We start from the raw sequence: 18,885 nt of genomic DNA, 5'->3' as shown, positions 1-18,885 counted from the left end.
CCGTAATTTTCTGCCGGATATACTCGCCAGACGAAATTTCGTGAGATACATTTTTTTATTGCTGGCATGTGAGGAGTCGCGCTGCGAAGCCCGAGTGCGCGAATTTCGCTTAACCCTGCATAACGCTGTGATCATTGCAATTTTTTTCTAGTTGTGAGGGGCAATGTATATTAGTTTTCGTTTTTAACAGTTTCCTTTTAACGTGTGTAGAAATCAGTTGTTCACCAAGTCTTCTTGTTCACTGAGAAAGTGGTGTGGTGAGTTGCATTTGTGGATGTGAATTTCAAGCTCTGCAAGAAGCTCTCTGTGTAGTATCTACAAGTTACCTTTCATGGCTGTGGCTGAGTGTGTTCTTTCAGATGTGTTGCAAAAGGGGAGTAATTCAAGTTGTTTAGTCACACGACATCCATGTGTTCTGGATACCTTACAGTGAAACTCTTTCCTTTCCGACCTGTTTAGAGCGGTGAGCAATTGTCACATGAAAGATTTTAAATACCTTATTTACTGTGACGTTGGCGCTTTGTCTTGCTGCAGTGAATAATGTGTTGTTGTAGCTTATTGTTAGTGCTGAAGGATATTTGAATACCACTCTTACGAAAAAAGTTAGCAACTCGGCGTGAGATTTTTCCTATAAAAGGAATGAAACTGTTCTGTTGAATCCAACTTAGTCGATGTCCATTGACATGGAAGCTCGGCAAATCACACTTAAGTACCTGGCAGCGGGTTCCTCGAACCACCTTCACAACAAATCTCTTTTATTCCTATCTCCAACAGCCTGTGGAAACAACCAACATCTGTCTCTTTCTGTGCGAACTCTGATTTCCCTTATTTTATTATGATGATAGTTTCTCCGTATGTATGTCGTTGCTAACAAAATATTTTCACATTCGGAGGAGAAAGTTGCTGAATCGTGAGAAGATTCCGCCGCAACGAGAAACGCCTTTGTTTTAATGACTGCGCGCAAAATCCCGTATCATGTCAGTGTAACTCTCTCTCCTATTTCTCGATAAAACAAAACGTGCTGCTCTTCATTGAATTTTCCCAATGCACTCCGTTAATCGTATATGGTAAGGTTCCCATACCACGAAGAAGTACTCCAAAAGAGGACGGACATGCTGTAATGGGAAATGGGATTCTATTTAATGTTGTTTTGGTGGTGTATATGTGTTATTGTAAAACGTATGAAAATGTAGCAGCAAGAATAACAGTATTATCTGAAAGAAATAATCTGGGATAGTTCTGATTTATGTGCTGCTGAGCCCGACTATAACAATTTTCAATAATTCTTTATTCGACATTAAGATGTATGCACCAAATAATTAATATATCACACCACGACCTCTACCCATAACAACAGTGGTGTCGTAAATATTTTTATTTAAAGACAATGATAAATTATTCTGAGAAAAATTATTCTTACGCAGCAGCCATAAAATTATTTCATTTACGTAAAGTCTAAGATTGTTCTATTGAATGTTTTTTTCACTGTTAGAATAGAAAAATAATAAATTCATGTGGGTGGTTGTCCTCGGAGTTCAAATTTTGTAATAAAGATCGAAAGAATTAGTGTCTGATTATTTCTGCAGTTTTGAATTGCCACTCCATACGCTCATGTACCAAAGCACAGTCTGGACTACTGCGGACAAAAAATTTAAAACAATCATAGTTGGTTGTACAGAAACCAGATGGCAGTTATCAAGAGTCGAGGGACGTGAAAGGGAAGCAGTGGTCGGGAAGGGAGTGAGACAGGGTTGTAGCCTATCCCCGATGTTATTCAATCTGTATATTGAGCAAGCACTAAAGGAAACAAAAGTAAAATTCGGAGTAGGAATTAAAATCCATGGAGAAGAAATAAAAACTTTGACGTTCGCCGATGACATTGTAATTCTATCAGGGACAGCAAAGAACCTGGAAGAGCAGCTGAACGGAACGGACAGTATCTTGAAAGGAGGATATACGATGAACATCAACAAAAGCAAAACGAGGGTAATGGAAAGCAATCGAATTAAATCGTGTGATGCTGCGGGAATTAGATTAGGAAATGAGACACTTAAAGTAGTAAATGAGTTTTGCTATTTGGGGAGCAAAATAACTCACGATGGTCGAAGTAGAGAGGATATAAAATGTAGACTGGCAACGGCAAGGAAAAAATTTGTTAACATCGAGTATAAATTTAAGTGTCAGGAAATCCTTTCTGAAATTATTTGTATGGAGGGTAGACATGTATGGAAGTGAAACGTGGACGATAATTAGTTCAGACAAGGAGAGAATAGAAGCTTTCGAAATGTGGTGCTACAGAAGAATGCAGAAGATTAGATGGGTAGATCACTTAACTAAGGAGGAGATATTGAACAGAATTGGGGAGAAGAGAAATTTGTGGCACAACTTGACTAGAAGAAGGGATCGGTTGGTAGAACATATTCTGAGGCATCAAGGGGTCATCAACTTAGTATTGAAGGGCAGCGTGGAGGGTAAAAATTGTAGAGGGAGACCAAGAGATGAACGCAATAAACAGATTCAGAAGGATGTAGGTTGCAGTAGGTACTGGGAGATGTAGAAGCTCGCACAGGATAGAGTAGCATGGAGAGCTGCATCGAACCAGTCTCTGGACTGAAGACCACAACAACAACAACATAGTTGGTTATGTAGTTACAAATAAAAGTCCGTAAACTAGAATTACATTTAGTAAATTGTACGTTGTATTTTTCTTTTGATCTCGTATGTCTACATTTTATTATATTACAGACCTTAGCTTATCTTCGATCTCATCCGCATCGTACATCACAGAGAAGAAGAACAGAAGAAGGAAGATTTCATAGACAATACAATGCCAATACATTCTTTTAGTGGTATTATCTTTCGTTATATGATTATTCCTTGTACAAAACTGGTGATAAAAGTAATAAAACATTTTTCTGTTGTACATTTCACAATATAATAAAAAGTCACAACATAATTACAAGTACTTTCTGAGTTATCACCTATACGCTTGAAAGTCATTTCTGGAAATCTCGGGGACTGTCTCATAGAGTGGTGACACAAAATACTGGCGTTGACATTACAAAGCGCAGTGTAGGCTCTCTCTTCAGTAGGTCCGTTGCATCGTCTAAATGTTCTGCCAATAAATCGCAGTCTTTGGTTCGCCTTCCCCACAATATTTTCTGTGTGTTCTTTACAATGTAAGTAGTCGAATTTACGGCCTTTAGATTTTACTGAGTTATCATGTTCAACGAATTCCTTTTAGCACTCATATGGATGACGTCACATTTTCCATTAAATATTGGGTTAATTGTCAATTTTCGCACCATACAGATAACTTTCCTAAATCTTTTTGCAATTTGTGTTGATCTTCTCATGAATTTACTAGACGACAAACAACAGCATCATCTGCAAACCACGTATGACGTCTCCTTTCGTTTGTATAGATAAGGATCACCAGAGGGCCTAAACACTACCTTGGGAAACTCTAGAAATTACCTCTGTTTTACTCGATGACTTACAGTCAGTTACTATGAATTGTGACCTCTGTGACAGGAAATCACGAATCCAGTCACACAGCTGTGACGATATTTCATAAGCACGCAATCTGACTACAAGTCGCATGTGAGGGGCAGTGTCAAAAGCTTTACGGAAATCTAGAAATACGGAATCAATTTGAAATCACTTGTCAATAGCACTCAAGACTTTGCGTGAGTAAAGAGTTAGCTGTGTTTCAAAAAACAATGTTTTCTAAATCTGTGTTGACTGTGGATCTATAGACCGCTCTCTTCGAGGCAATTCATGATGTTCGAACACAAGATATGTTCCAAAAACCTGCCCCATTTTGACGTTAATGATATGGGTCTGTAATTTAGTGGATTACTTGTATTGTCTTTCTTGAATATTGGTGTGAGCTGTGCAAATTTCCAGTCTTTGGGTACGGATTTTTCGTCGAGTGAGCAGTTGTATATGACTGGTAAGTATGGAGCTATTGCATCGGCATACACAGAAAGGAACGTCATTGGTACACAGTCTGCTTTTGTTAAATGATTTAAGTTGTTTCACTACTCTGAGGATACCTACTTCTATGTTACTAGTGTTGGCAGCTGTTATTGATTAGAATTCTGGAATACTTACTTAGTTTTCTATGGTGAAGGTATTTCGGAGGGCTGTGTTTAGTAAATCTGCTTTGGCAGCACTGTCATCGATAGTATCTCCATTGCTATCGCGCAGAGAAGGCATTATGTCTTGCCGCTAGCGTACTCTGCATTCGACCAGAATCTCTTTGGATTTTCTGCTAGCTTTTCAGACAAAGTTTCGTTCTGGAAACTACTATAAGCATCTCGCATTGAGGTCCCCGCTAAATTTAGCGCTTCTGTGAAAGACTGCTGATTTTGAAGATTTTACGTTGATTTAAATTTGGCATGCATTTTTTCAATGTTTCTGAAGCAGTGTTGCGACAAGCTTTGTGCACCAATGGGGATCAGCTGTGTCATTTGTTAGTTTATTTGATATACATCTCTCACTTGCTGTCGATAATATTTCTTTGAATTCAATCCACCTCTGGCCTACACTTACCGGTACGTACATTGTTAATGTGGAAGGAGTGGAGATTGTCTCAAGTGGATTTTTATCTGATTTTTGGATAGGCACATTTTTCGTTTGTGTTTGGAGAATTTGGGAGTCACAGTTTTCAGTCTCGTCACGACAGTACATTGTTGTACCATTCCTGTGTGCTGTTCCTTTGATAATATTAATTTCTTTTGGTTCATCAAGGGTACTGAGTGGGACTATGTGTATACGATAAAGCATAGATGGCAAGAATGCCATTTTGTGTTGTGTTCGGAGACAGGAAAAGTTGCTTACGTCAACATCACTGGTGCTGAGTTTTCGGTCAACAAATAAGTCTTGTTTGTTATTTAAATTACATTGTAACATAACGAAAATTCATTTCTTTATCTATTTGAGGTTCAACAGTGAAGTTAATGTTGTTATGTATTCTCATGACAATATCTGCGAATTTTTCAGTCTCCTCTGTTGTACCATTTACAGAATAATGATATCATCAACACACAATCCGATGTTCTTGCTTGTAAATTTTGTTGTTAAAAGAGAAATAATTGTGTGACAGGATTAGTTCTAGCGCTTCAATGATTTAACATGTCTTGGATTTGGATAACTTTCTGTGTTTTAATAGATCCTTTTTAATCATTTGGATTGTGTCCTGAAAAGGTATGTTGGTGTGAAGGTTTTCTATGTTCATTGAAGCAAATTCGGCACCTGCTATTATTGGTATATCTTTGCTACCTTCTATAAGATCACAGCTGTTCTTCATTTAGAAATTCTTCTCATAAGTGTAAGACAGCCAGGAGATACTATACACTGTCAGCAAAGCCAAGAAAACTAACCTTCTTGAAGAGCTTGGCATTTACATTCGCACCTCCAACTCACCACACCTGCATAACGTTGTAATCATCGCAATTTTTTCTAGCCGCGGAGGAGGGGGGGCAATGAGTAACAGTTTTCCATTTTTCCCAAAACAGCTGTATTTCATGGTTTGTTGTTCGTCTGTGTCACCCTTGTTGCCTTGTTGGACAAATAATATTTTCTTTGAAACAGTCCCTGGAAACTTCTACAGACATGACGACATGAGCATCTGTGCGTCTATAAACTAATAATACTTTATGAGTTTGTAACTGTATCTACTTCCCAATTGTACTCGATTAAATGGATATGGATGTACTTGGTAACGCTGAAACTGCGCGTTTATTCATACTACCGTAAATGCAATAACTGCATTAAAATTATTTTAATGTCCAGTCTATCCTGCTCACAACCTACTCTTACAGCAAATGTTCGATCAAATGTAGCTATATTCTTATTTGTTATAGGAATGATTTATTGTAGTTCCTCTGGAAAGTCTCTTTGTGTTTTCCGTAAATTCATCAGCACTTGATGAGGATTTAATAACGTTGAACTAAGTTGCCCATGAATAGCGTGTTGTATTACTTCACGCAACGTTTCGACCTCGATTCTTGCGTCGTCGGATGTATCTGTTAAAGATCGTAATGATGTAGCTATTAACACTTTTTCATTTAGGCTGCTTTAACGGCTATCTATTTTTGCTAGATCACTATTCAAGACATTCCTGGTGTTACGCATCTATTGTTCTAATTCTGTTGTTAAGTTTCCTATTATTTTAGTAAAACTGAGTATTCCTTGCTCCATGTTCCCTATAAGTGTTGTGTACCAATCTACGGTTGCTTTTATATCTTCTGGAAACTCTTCTACCTTTCCAATTGTGCTGTTTAAATTCTTGATATCCTCGTTATCAGCTGTTCCAAACACAGTTTTTAACTGTTTCTCTCCTGCGTCTAACCATCCATGTTTCTCACGTATTAATGGTTCTCTTACAATTTCTGTATCAGTTCATAATGCAGCAAATACTACAATCTATTTCTGGGGCGGGTGGTATCTGCTTTCTGCACAGCTATTTTTCTATTGGAGCCATTTGTGAAGCAATTTTACGAGATATTCTCACAGCTGCTAAAAAGTTGCTGGTTGCCTTCACACACTGTATACTTCATACTGTTTTAATTATTCTGTTGATTACATTCTTTGTATCATTCTTCTTCTTCGTCGTCATAACTTTGTTCATTTTACTTTCGCTGTCATTGCATCAGACACTGCTAAAATAGCTACTTTTTCAGTGAGTTTAATGTCTCTTGCTTTCCGTCTACCTAAGGACATCACACACATCATCCATGCCCGAGGCAGGATTCGAACCTGCGACAGTAGCGGTTGCGCGGATCCAGACTGTAGCGCCTAGAACTGCTCGACCACAGCGGCCGGCTATGCTACGTGCTTTCAGCCAGAATACAGTCTGCTCGGTATCTGTCTGGCAAGTCATCTGGGTGCACAGCATTAGCGATATCACGTTCCTTACACACTACACCTAATTGACATCATATCACCTCTGTTTAGCTGTTCCATCAAATTTTTTTTTTGTTCCTGGTGCACAATATGTGTATCCGGGTATAAGAAGTTTTAAAGGTAAGTTGTTAATAAGATGATTAAGAAGGGATCCTACTTGCTTCTTACTCTTCTCCTTCTTCTTCTTGGTCATTGCTTATATTTCACTTCACGAGTGGCATACAAGAATCAAGACAATGCACTTATAAGTACATATTGATTGCCAAAGACAGAAAAATGTTTCATGTATTTGAAGATGGGAATCAACCCGCAAGTATTTCGACTTCTCATCAGTTGTTTTACGGATAAAAGTGTGTTACAACAACATAATCGCAAATGATGGTAATCTATTTCTGGATACAAGTAGATCCATTACCTCTTTTCAACTGTAGTGAAACGGATGTCATCATTAACCATCTCTTCATGAAAATCATCTCAGATTTGAAAAGAATATACCGGATGGCTCTCCTAAAATCTGTCAGACGCATTCTCTCTAATGTTTCGGCAGACATCTGCCATTTCGTTCTTGCAATGTGTAGCAGGAGTCTGTCCAAAACATCTGCTCATAACACCTTTTATGCCATAGCTATTGTCCACATAAAGTGCCAGTTTATTTCCTATTACAAACAAAATTATTCTTAAAGCGAAATTTTATATGCGCACTTGATAGAGCTGTCCCAAAATTAGTCTAGTGCGACATTTGTTCTATCGATATGGTTTGACAACGACAGGAAACACGAAAAACATCCATCAATCCAGCAGTGACTCAGGAGCACTGCTGCACAGCTTTAGCAGTCAGAGTGCAGTAGGGCAGTACTGTCACTTGTGGAGTACTGGTTCGTGTTCCACTGCCTTTGTTAATACATATCGATAAAACGAATATCGCACTACACTAATATGGGACTGCTCTACCGAGTGAGCACGTAAAATCTAGTTTTAAAAATAATTTTGTTTGTAAGGGGGAAGAAAGACAATTCTTTCGCGTTGAAATGTCGCATGAAGGATGTTATGAGCAGCACTTTTTATTGACTGACGCCATTATGGTGTAGATACCATTTATCTATGTCAAACATACAGTAAAATTCCGAAACAATATATTGGAGCAAATATTATGTATTTATCCTACTCTTTTAAACATGACAAATGCGTGTGAATCATGTATTCAACGATTGTGTTAAACCAGATATGACTTTTAATGAATCCCTCGAAATTTATAAATAATCAATGACTGAGAATGTATACAATTTTATGGGTATAAGCAAAGGCGATGATTTTAGTAACAGGAGTTATCGAATTAATTTCGATTACTATTTCTTCATTTGATATCATCTGCTTCATATGAGCAGTGGTAAGAAGGGAAACGTTTGATTATCGTGAGTTCAGATAGTGAGGTAACGGGTGAGTTGTGGCGCCCTGGAAATATTCTAAGTTCGGAGTTGGCGTGGCCGCGCGGGGGCCTCTCGGCGGGCCGCGGCCCGGCAGCAACCACGTGGTGTCGAATGTTAGCTGAGCATGTGGGATAGCCCCAGCACGTGGTCCAGCCGAGTGGCTGGGAATTCCATGGTGACTTTGTGTCGATGAAACAGACACGTCGGGAGTGCCGAAGATGGCGGGCTTTGTGAAACCTTAATGGCAGACATTTCACAGTTCGTATAGAAATTAACAGTAGCCAGATGAATCATGATACCTGACAAAGAAACATGTACATTACCATTATTTGCATGACGATTCTGATGGTGTAATCAGATTTTCAGTATCTTTATTAGTTTAAAGTTTAGTATCTGACTGTAAATTATACAAGTAACGCCCAACATCGAATTTCCAAAATCTAAACGGTTCATCTGAATGCGTCGGTCGACGTGTATTTACAAAGCTATTAGTGTAAACCTAAATTGGTATAAATTACAGGCATGTAACGTGAATAGTACATGAGTTATTGGAGGTCAAAGTGGTCGATTACTATCGATCGCGTCAGAACATAAGTACTCCACAGTTACACGAAAAACCGGTAGCAGCATGCTTATAAATATATTTGTTCATCTATGTCTTTGTTTATATCCGATATATACTATTCATGAAGAAATTGGTCAAATATTTACTATGTTTTAGAAAGCACAGAGACATTAGGTTACTGGCCTACTTTTGCTTGCTGTTCCTTTTCTATATGTTTATTTAATTTGTTTATGTACTTATTAATGTATGTTAGAACATGTTTATGGTCCAGCCATAGGAATATTTATTTAACTTCAAGTTATTTAAATGTAAATCCAATATTTCGAATGTGTTTCATTATGTTTGTGAATGGGCGTTGGCTTGAAGATATGGTAGGAGCACTCTAGCCAATCACAGCGCTCGTGAATGGGGAGACTGGATGGAAATGAGAGAATACTACGGGAGAGGACAGAGGGGGTCTGGGACAGTACGGCACAAGGGACGCACGGTCGCAAGAGAGACTAGGAGTGTGGAGCGGTTTGCGCGTGGTCGCAAGAGGTAGAAATACTTCGGAGTGCGGACTAGTGAACTTGTGAGATTTCCGAGGTTTCTACAGTGAAGACGTAGTATACGTTTAGAAGTGAATATTTCGCGAGCTATGTTGTCGTTCATAACTAATTACTTGCAGTCGGAATCAATTGTTTCCCTGTTATTCAACCTATATTTTGTTTAATTACTGGACCATCGACACCAATAAGTGTTTTGCAGAAATCTACCACATTCTCAAAAGTACTTCTATTATTGTACTCATCATTTAAAATCATTTGGTCGGGCGGTAGCGTTCTCGCTTCCCACGCCCGGGTTCCCGGGTTCGATTCCCGGCGGGGTCAGGGATTTTCTCTGCCTCATGATGGCTGGGTGTTGTGTGATGTCCTTAGGTTGGTCAGGTTTAAGTAGTTCTAAGTTCTAGGGGACTGATGACCTCCAATGTTAAGTCCCATAGTGCTCAGAGCCATTTGAACAATTTGAACCATTTAAAATCATTAAGATAGTACTGCAGATTTTATTTATTCTATTTATAAATTTTTTATTTTATTTTTATTTTTTATTTTTTATCTTTTATTTTATTTATAAATTTCTACTTTACATTCGCTATTGCCAAGTGATAGGAACCTTCGACCATTCGATTCATGTGTATATTCATATTGTATACTGTAGACTCAGCCGTATTTGGCTTGTAATGCGGCAACTACGTATCGCAGTCCCTAGACAACGAAACCAGCCAGAACTTATAATATTTCAACTCTGAGTCGGAGGGTATGTAGGGCCACATTGTTTATTTGAAAGCCCGCAAGGGTATTGTGGTTGTCAACAAACAGGGTGATAATTATTAATGAAGTATATGAAATAAAATCGTCATTAGTTCTTAACGGTTTACGTTACGACGTTCAAACTGCACGCTTGGCCGCAGGACATGATAGGAATTAGTACGCAAGTGGGCACGTGCCTTGTAGTTGTCGGCCATTTGCACGTTGCCTTACCGTATAGTGCTTGTGAACGTCAACTATGCGGCCAATAACAGTCCAACTGCGGTTCAAAGGAAGTTTGCGACCGAGCTGAAGCTGAAGACAAACGGTCGAAGTGTGCTAACAATCGAGAATTTGGTTCAAACGGCTCTGAGCACTATGGGACTTAACATCGGAGGTCATCAGTTCCCTAGAACGTAGAACTACTTAAGCCTAACTAACCTAAGGACATCACACACATCCATGCCCGAAGCAGGATTCGAACCTGTGACCGTAGCAGTCGCGCGGTTCCGGACTGAAGCGCCTAGAATCAAGGACTTGATTCGCAAGTTTGAGAGAAGGGATAGTGTTCGTGATGACAGTGTTGACAATATTGGTGGTCCAAAACTGATGAAGCCACCTGCAAAAATTGCTCTCTTCAAGTGCCAGACCAGACTGGTCCATAAGGGACTTTGTGGAAGCCTTAGACCCGCTTGGTGGTTTTACATACGACCAGAATGTTCTCTAGTTCTCTGCTAGATCTTTTGCTAAGGTGTGACGATGGTAATTGTATACTGTACGCAGATCTCTTCGCAGACGCACTAATCTCTACTAACCTTCACTTGTCATCGTTTGAGCGTCCCTTCTGAACCTAGAGTGCAGTAGGCTCTGCTTCCTCAGCATCTTCCGCATTTCATTATTAAACCATGGTGGGTCTTTTCCATCCTTTATCCACTTACCAGGCACGTAACTGCGCAGACCACAATTTACAATCTGCTTAAACTTTGTCCATAATTCCTCTACATCGATCTTACTGGCACTAAGTGACGCCAATTCAAAATCTAAGTAAGATGTTAATAACTTATTATCTGCTCTATCTAGCAGAAACACTCTCCTAGCCTTCTTTACTGATTTATTAACTCTCGGAATCATGGTTGCTACAATGACATCCTGATCGATTATCCCCCCCCCCTCCCCACGTAATGTAATGAATCCATAGTCATCCGAGGCAGGTTAAAGTCACCTCCAACTAGTATTGCATGATGTGAGAATGTACGTGATATTGACCATAGATTTTCTTTGAATGACTTTAGAACTGCCACAGTGGAATCGATGGCCAGTAACAATATCTAACAATTAAATTAATTTCACCTACACCTGTTATTCGCGACCAGACCAATGTCACACTCAACTTCGACGTCAATAAAGATAATATTTTTATGAACTGCAATGGAATCTCCTCCTCCTACGGCCTATAATCTGTCTTTCCGACTTACGTTCCACGGCTCGCTAAATATCTCAGAGCTTTCCACTTTGGGTTTCAGCCAGCTCTCAGTCCCGGGAATAACTTGAGCACGAGAGCTTTACTGGAAGGCAGTAAATTCGGGAACTTTATTACGAATACTTCGACAGTTTACTGATACAATAATTGTTACAGTCGAATTGTCTTTATTCTTAACTCCGTTTGATTTCCCATGATGTGAATCGACTGGCGAGTGTTCGTCAGAGCACCTCAAACTACTGCCTGCCTGAACACGCCCTACATTGATGACCCACGTATGACCGACCACGTACAGATCGCGCTATACGCCGATTTTTACAGCTTTCTATAGTAGCAGCATGAATGTCAACAGCCCCAGCATCGTCTGCAGCTCGCTTCTGACAACCAGCAAGCCTGAGCCGTTAAGTGGCGCTACAAAGACACAGTGCTTGGTAGCTACTCGAGGCGCCATTTCTTCAGCGCTGCCACCCATAAACATCTCAGGCGGACCGTTTCCACGAAGTGATACCGATCATCGCGTCACGCTAGACGGTTGTGTTACGTGTCTCCAGCACGTCCGTGATTCAGGAACAAAGCCACGGCAGGCTCAGCAAATTGTACCCATTGCTGAATCCATCTTTCACCTTACCTCCGTAACTGGGTTTCACATTGTAATGGTGCTGCTCCGCTCCGTAGAGGAATACGCTGCCGTAGTGTGAGATCAAGCCGCGTAGTCCCACCTAAAGACGCTAAAAAGACTGCAGAACACCTTCAAATCCCAAGGACCCCTCTGACGGCTCAGCAGCACAAAATGGCTGAGATTCCATTTCTAAGGAACCGATCTGAAGGGGGTGGCCGCCTTTTCTACGAAAATATACCGTGGCAACACAACACGGTAACGCATACGCTAGGCCGAAAACCGCACATCAAGACGGCCGCAACATCTAGCGGCACCGACAGCTGCTACTGACTCGAAACAGGTTAGATTAATAAGAAGACAATCGTAGACGGCTTACATTAAAAACTGGTACGGTTCCTGCGACATATTGATTGCTCAAGAGTTGGAGGGGTTGCACCCAAATGAATATTAATCGTCATTCGTAAAACATATAACACAATATATTTTAAACTACGTAACAAGATTGAAATGTTGTTGTTGTTGTTGTTGTTGTGGTCTTCAGACCAGAGACTGGTTTGATGCAGCTCTCCATGCTACTCTATCCTGTGCAAGCTTCTCCATCTCCCAGTACCTACTGCAACCTACATCCTTCTGAATCCGTTCATCTCTTGGTCTCCCTCTACGATTTTTACTCTCCGCTCTGCCCTCCAATACTAAATTGGTGATCCCTTGATGCCTCAGAATATGTCCTACCAACCGATCCCTTCTTCTAGTCAAGTTGTGCCACAAATTTCTCTTCTCTCCAATTCTATTCAATACCTCCTCATTAGTTAGGTGATGTACCCATGTAATCTTCAGCATTCTTCTGTAGCACCACATTTTGAGAGCTTCTATTCTCTTTTTGTATAAACTATTTATCGTCCACGTTTCACTTCCATTCATAGTTACACTCCATACAAATACTTCCAGAAACGACTTCCTGACAGTTAAATCTATATTCGATGTTAACAAATTTCTCTCCTTCAGAAACGCTTTCCTTGTCATTGCCAGTCTACATTTTATATCTTCTCTAATTCGAACATCATCAGTTATTTTGCTCCCGAAATTGCAAAACTCCTTTACTACTTTAAGTGTCTCATTTCCTAATCTAATTCCCTCAGCATCACCCGACTTAATTCTACTACATTCCATTATCCTCGTTGAAATGTTATCTTCACAGAATATTTAAAGCAGTTTTAGTAGTGATAATAATGTTTCCATTAATACAGAACAAGAGTCTCTAGGTTTCGTTAGAGCTTTGAAATAACAATTGAACAAATATTCTGAAGTGCTAATGGTAGACCAACGGTCAAAATGACTGCAATTCAACTAGAATTTTAAGCAGTGTTTTGACTTACAGGAATGATAATTAACTTAACTAATTGGAAAACCAAAAAAAGGAAAAAGTCAAGTTTTCCAAGCGCTGTAAGTTAAAATAAAATAAAAGTTGAAATAAAATTTTACCAACAAGAACAGGTATAGAATAACAGCGGTATCATAAATACAGCAACAGCAGATTTAGTGCAATCCGCCTTAGCCGCCCACGCGGGAGCATACTATAACCTCCGGCCCCGACTGGCCAATCGACCCGCCGCACTGACCTTTAGGTTATGCACAGCAGCAGAAAATGTCTGTAACACACCAAAATACTCGCTTGGAAATACACATAACATTTTAAAGATATTCGAGGCTCCGAGTGCAATAGCAGGTGTGAGTTTGGCTTAGAACAGCTAGATGAAACAAAATCTTCAGGTGAAAGATCTAGGAAGTAGTGAATAATTAGTGTTAAGTAGTTATCTGACTCTCCTTTCCCCACAGCAGTAAACGACGCGGAAAGAGTTCAAGAAACAGGTCGGGTTAGAATAATGACCAAATTTAATGTGGAATAAGAAAGCGCACATAAAAGGGTAGGAAGTACCAGAAAATTGAACAAGCACATACCAGGACAAATGTGGCTGGTTTGCACTTAAATCTTCCCTCAAAAAGTAAGCAAGTTACAGAACAGAGACGCCTCAAGGAAGCAGGCCCGCTCGGTTTCACAGTTTAAGATACACAGATACAGCAGTAAAATCAGTATAAACAGAAAATAATCAACAGCGTTAACAGCAGGTTAACGGGTATATTGGCACTGGCATTATGATCTGACGTACACAGAATACCTAAGAGTGGGTACAAGTATCGCTAATCCGGGAACACTTACAATGCAGGGAGACTGAGCCGAACGACTGTATAGAACTTGGTCAGATATCGGCAACCGACAGTACAACTAACGGCCGTTATGATACTGGCGGGAACCGTTACTGCGGTGCCATGAACTAGCCATCGATTTAACCTCCGTCGATCACCACTGAAATGCAGCCCAGGAACGGAATCGTAGTTCGAATAATTCCACACCAAGTATGTTCTCACCGGCGCTGAAGACAGCTGATTTGGGTGGCGGCGACAGGAAAGTCAGTGGACGTAATTCCAGCAAGTCACACTTCAACAGCCGATCCTACTGCAGACAGACCGGACCCTTTTGACAGCTCTGTTCCGTTCCAACCAGCCGCCTTAACCAGGGTAACACTCTGCACGCACCGCGTCTTGTGGGACCACGACGTCTTCTATGGGACCAGGAAGGCTTGCAAGCCGAAAAGCCGCTGACTAATACCACACCGCTTCAGTCCGCAACAGCCACTCAGCTCCCTCCAGCTCGCCTCGCGCCGTACTGTAAAATCTCACTTTTCCAGCACATGCCTAACCTCTCGCTGGCCCGTTTCTCACACGAGAATCCTTGCCTCAAAGAAGTGCTACGATTTATCGATAGATCGTGGCGTGGTTCAAAAACCACCAGAGAATACGAGAAAAACATGTACATGTAGCTGTACACGGTGGCAGTCATTCAAGGAATATTTTGGGGAATTGGTTTGGAAAATTTATTCCAAAGGCCCACTCAAATCTTTACAAGTTTACTCCTCGAGCAACTTACGCTGTGCCTACGTGACGCAAAGTTGTCTGTCTTTCAGAAACTGAGGCAGTTCTGGCAAGTTAAAGCTGCTGACAAGAGACGTCCTGAGACCTCTGCTGAAACTGCTAGCGAATTCACGCCATTGGTTTATCCAATAGCGTGCGTGGGATACAGGTCACGTGTGTGAACGCTGGAGTGTTCTGCGGTTCGAAACACAGTTGCCTCTCTCTCTCTTGTAATTCAGATCCCAAGCAGAACAGACGTCATTTCGGAAGGAAGAGCGTCTGTCTCTGCTTTTCACGACCGCGACCAGCGTCAGTTAACATGAACCGCTTCCCCTTCCATTGCCCATTTCAATTAATTGTTCGACCTCCTAGGCTGGCCTAAACCTGGTAACTTCCGACCCTAGGCGCGCCCCTTGTATGCCATACACTGAAATATATTCTCTTTATTGTACCTAATTTCCTATTCTGTCATTTAATGTCAGCGCTGGATGCCTACTCTCAGGTCCTGACCACTCGACCCTGCACACTATCGTCACGAGGCATACGTAACAACCTTCTCACCCCTTCCCTGACCATATACAATACACAGCAAACTTCAAAAACAGCCTGAGGCGACTCTCTTTCGTAAAACATAAAGATGCTTCATTTACATTTTAAATAATCTTGTCTCCTAATCCGAGCACCATGCAGTGAATAATTTGGCTCAGTTGGAAAACCTAGTTTTTTTCTGTTTCTTTTTCTTGCGTTCATCCTGTGCCATCTGCACGGAGTCGGCATGTCAATCTGGATTTGGTACTGTTAGTGGGATAGGGTGCCCTTTCTTGTCGAAGTTGACGTCCAAGGTGGCGCAAGTTCTAGTGGACTTGCTGGCTAGGAGAATACCTCTGAGCACTATGGGACTGAGCTGCTGAGGTCATCAGTCCCCTAGAACTTAGAACTACTTAAACCTAACTAACCTAAGGACATCACACACATCCATACCCGAGGCAGGATTCGAACCTGCGACAGTAGCAGTTGCGTGGTTCCAGACTGAAGCGCCTAGAACCACTCGGCCTAACTTGTTTGTCAAATTCGTCCTTCTGCAGATACGGATTTATCAAACAAGGCGTTACACGCACAAACAAAGTTTGTCAGTTTAACCTCGCTTCGAAGCAGACCCTATTCGTGTTCGTGAGTATGGTTCAAATGGTTCAAATGGCTCTGAGCACTATGGGACTCAACATCTGAGGTCATCAGTCCCCTAGAACTTTACTTAAACCTAACTAACCTAAGGACATCACACACATCCATGCCCGAGGCAGGATTCGAACCTGCGACGGTAGCGGTGACGCGGTTCCAAACTGAAGCGCCTAGAACCGCACGGCCACACCGGCCGGCGTTCGTGAGTATCCTGACAGTAGTGAGAGGGGGCACAAATGCAGAAAAAACATTTCTAATATTGACTGGCGCGCTGTGTTTAAAGGAAAATATAAAACAAGACGCAGTTCCAGGAAATGGTTTAGAATACGAGAGAAATACATAGAGAAAAACGCACCACGAAAGAATTATCCGAGTGGGACGGAAATCGGTAGATATCATGTTCTTTTACAGACAAACGGTTAGAGTTTCAAGTAAATTTGAATGATTTATTAAAGGGAAAGAATTTCACAAACTGAGAAAGTCAATTACCCGTTGGTCGATGTCTGACCTTCGTGCAAGCAGTTGTTCGGCTTCGCATTGATTAATGATGTTGTTGGATGCCCTCATGAGTGACTTCGTGAATTCTGTCCAATTGGAGCATCATATCGTCAAAATTCCGAAATGGTTGGAGGACTGCACCCCTAATGGTCCAAACGTTCTTAACTGGGAAGAAATCCGGCGTCTTAGCTGGCGAAGTTAAGGTCTGACATGCACAAAGACAAGCAGTAGAAACTCTCAGCGTCTGCGAGCGGGAATGATCTGGCTGGTACGCAAGGGGAACAATACGTGATGTAGAATTTCGTCGACATACCACTGTGATGTGAGGGTGCAGCGGATGACAACCAAAGGTGTCCCGCTATGAAAAGAAACGGCACCCCAGACCATCATACCTGATTATCAAGCCGTATGGCGCAAGACAGGTTGGTATCCCACAACCATCCGGGGCGTCTCAAGACACGTCTTCGCTGGTCAGAATTCTTCGCTGGTCAGAATTTGGCATGATATCAGTCAGGAGGACATCCAACAATTCTGTAAGTCTGAAGCTTATTAATTGCTGTACAAATATGTTGAACATACATTGCTTATTTAACACATGTATGTTTTGTGTACACCACGTAAATTCATATTTTTGTTATCGTATTTTCATCAGATCACCTGAAGATGCCTTGAGCCCGAAACTCATGATGAGGAATAAAATAAACGGATCTAAATCATCTAGTTCATTTTTTTTTCCGCGATCATTCAGAGTTTTTGAATTCCGTATAGCTTTTGTGAATAACTGCTTACAAAAGGGCCAGAAGTGGACCAACACGTTATAGACTTGCTCAATTTGTGGAACTGTTTCTCTCGAATAAATAATCAAATTTTACCGAAACTGTAATCATTTGTTTGTCTGTTCGTTTATATCACATCCAGCTATTTGCGTCCATTCGGATAGTTCCTTCGTGATGCGTCCTTTATTGTCTTTGATTATACGCAAATGAAAACTTATTAAAGGAAATGTTATACTCAGAATCTGAAGTTTACTTCAACTTTTTGCGGATGGACAGTGAAACGGTTACTAACTTGTTTAGATTTACTTAGCCCGCATGCTGAAAAAGAGGACACAAATATGTGAAAATTTATTCTCTTATCTTCGGTCCTTTAACGGCAGTTCCTTAAAATATCACAACAAAGGAACATATAGCCTACACTGTCCATGGAAGAACCGGAGAACTATTTTTTGTTTTTTTTTACTCCATTGGACTCCCGCTTTTATGTTACTTGTGGAATGTTGAGTTACTTCTTAACCTCTTCCAGCATGATATACTATTTCTCTCTCTCTCTCTCTCTCTCTCTCTCTCTCTCTCTCTATATATATATATATATATATATATATATATATATAGATATATATATATATATATATATATATATATATATATATATATGGCTCACCGGCCATTTTACCGTCTTCTTCTGTGCGGATGCTCAAACAGTCCCCGAATTCTTACGAGAATCAGCAAAAAGCTGCGAGTGTTGAGTATAATGGGCAGGGGCACTATGAATATAGTCCGGGACAATAAGTTCGGAATCTGGGTCTCACGGGAGGCGTGCCAGAGATAAGTCCCTGCAGACGCACCATCCTCTGTGTCCTCGGTAGCTCAGCTGGATAGAGCGTCTGCCATGTAAGCAGGAGATCCCGGGTTCGAGTCCTGGTCGAGGCACACATTTTCAACTGTCCCCGTTGACTTATATCAACGCCTGTATGCATCTAGGGGTATTCATTTCATTGTAATTCTTATTAACTTTTGAAACCCCTCAAAGCGGCGTAGACGGGGCTGAGAGAGTAATTTAATATGGCTCAAGGGTCGCAAATGTCGGGAGATACACTAAAAGTGGATGATGAATGTTGAATGTGTGGAGTTACCAGATGACGTACACTTGACAGCACATAAAGCGTGCCT

General features: G+C 40.9%; 1 non-coding gene across 1 annotated transcript; it reads left to right on the top strand.

Moving 5' to 3' along the window:
• The first annotated feature begins 18,571 nt into the window (after positions 1-18,571).
• On the top strand, positions 18,572-18,645 carry Trnat-ugu (transfer RNA threonine (anticodon UGU)). The gene has a single exon. It is a non-coding gene; the product is annotated as a tRNA-Thr (tRNA).
• Positions 18,646-18,885: the final 240 nt, after the last annotated feature.

The sequence above is a fragment of the Schistocerca cancellata genome, chromosome 7 (assembly GCF_023864275.1).
Source record: "Schistocerca cancellata isolate TAMUIC-IGC-003103 chromosome 7, iqSchCanc2.1, whole genome shotgun sequence".
In the NCBI taxonomy this organism is placed as follows: domain Eukaryota; kingdom Metazoa; phylum Arthropoda; class Insecta; order Orthoptera; family Acrididae; genus Schistocerca; species Schistocerca cancellata.
Note: the sequence above shows the minus strand (reverse complement) of the source record. Positions and strands in the feature narration are given on the sequence as shown.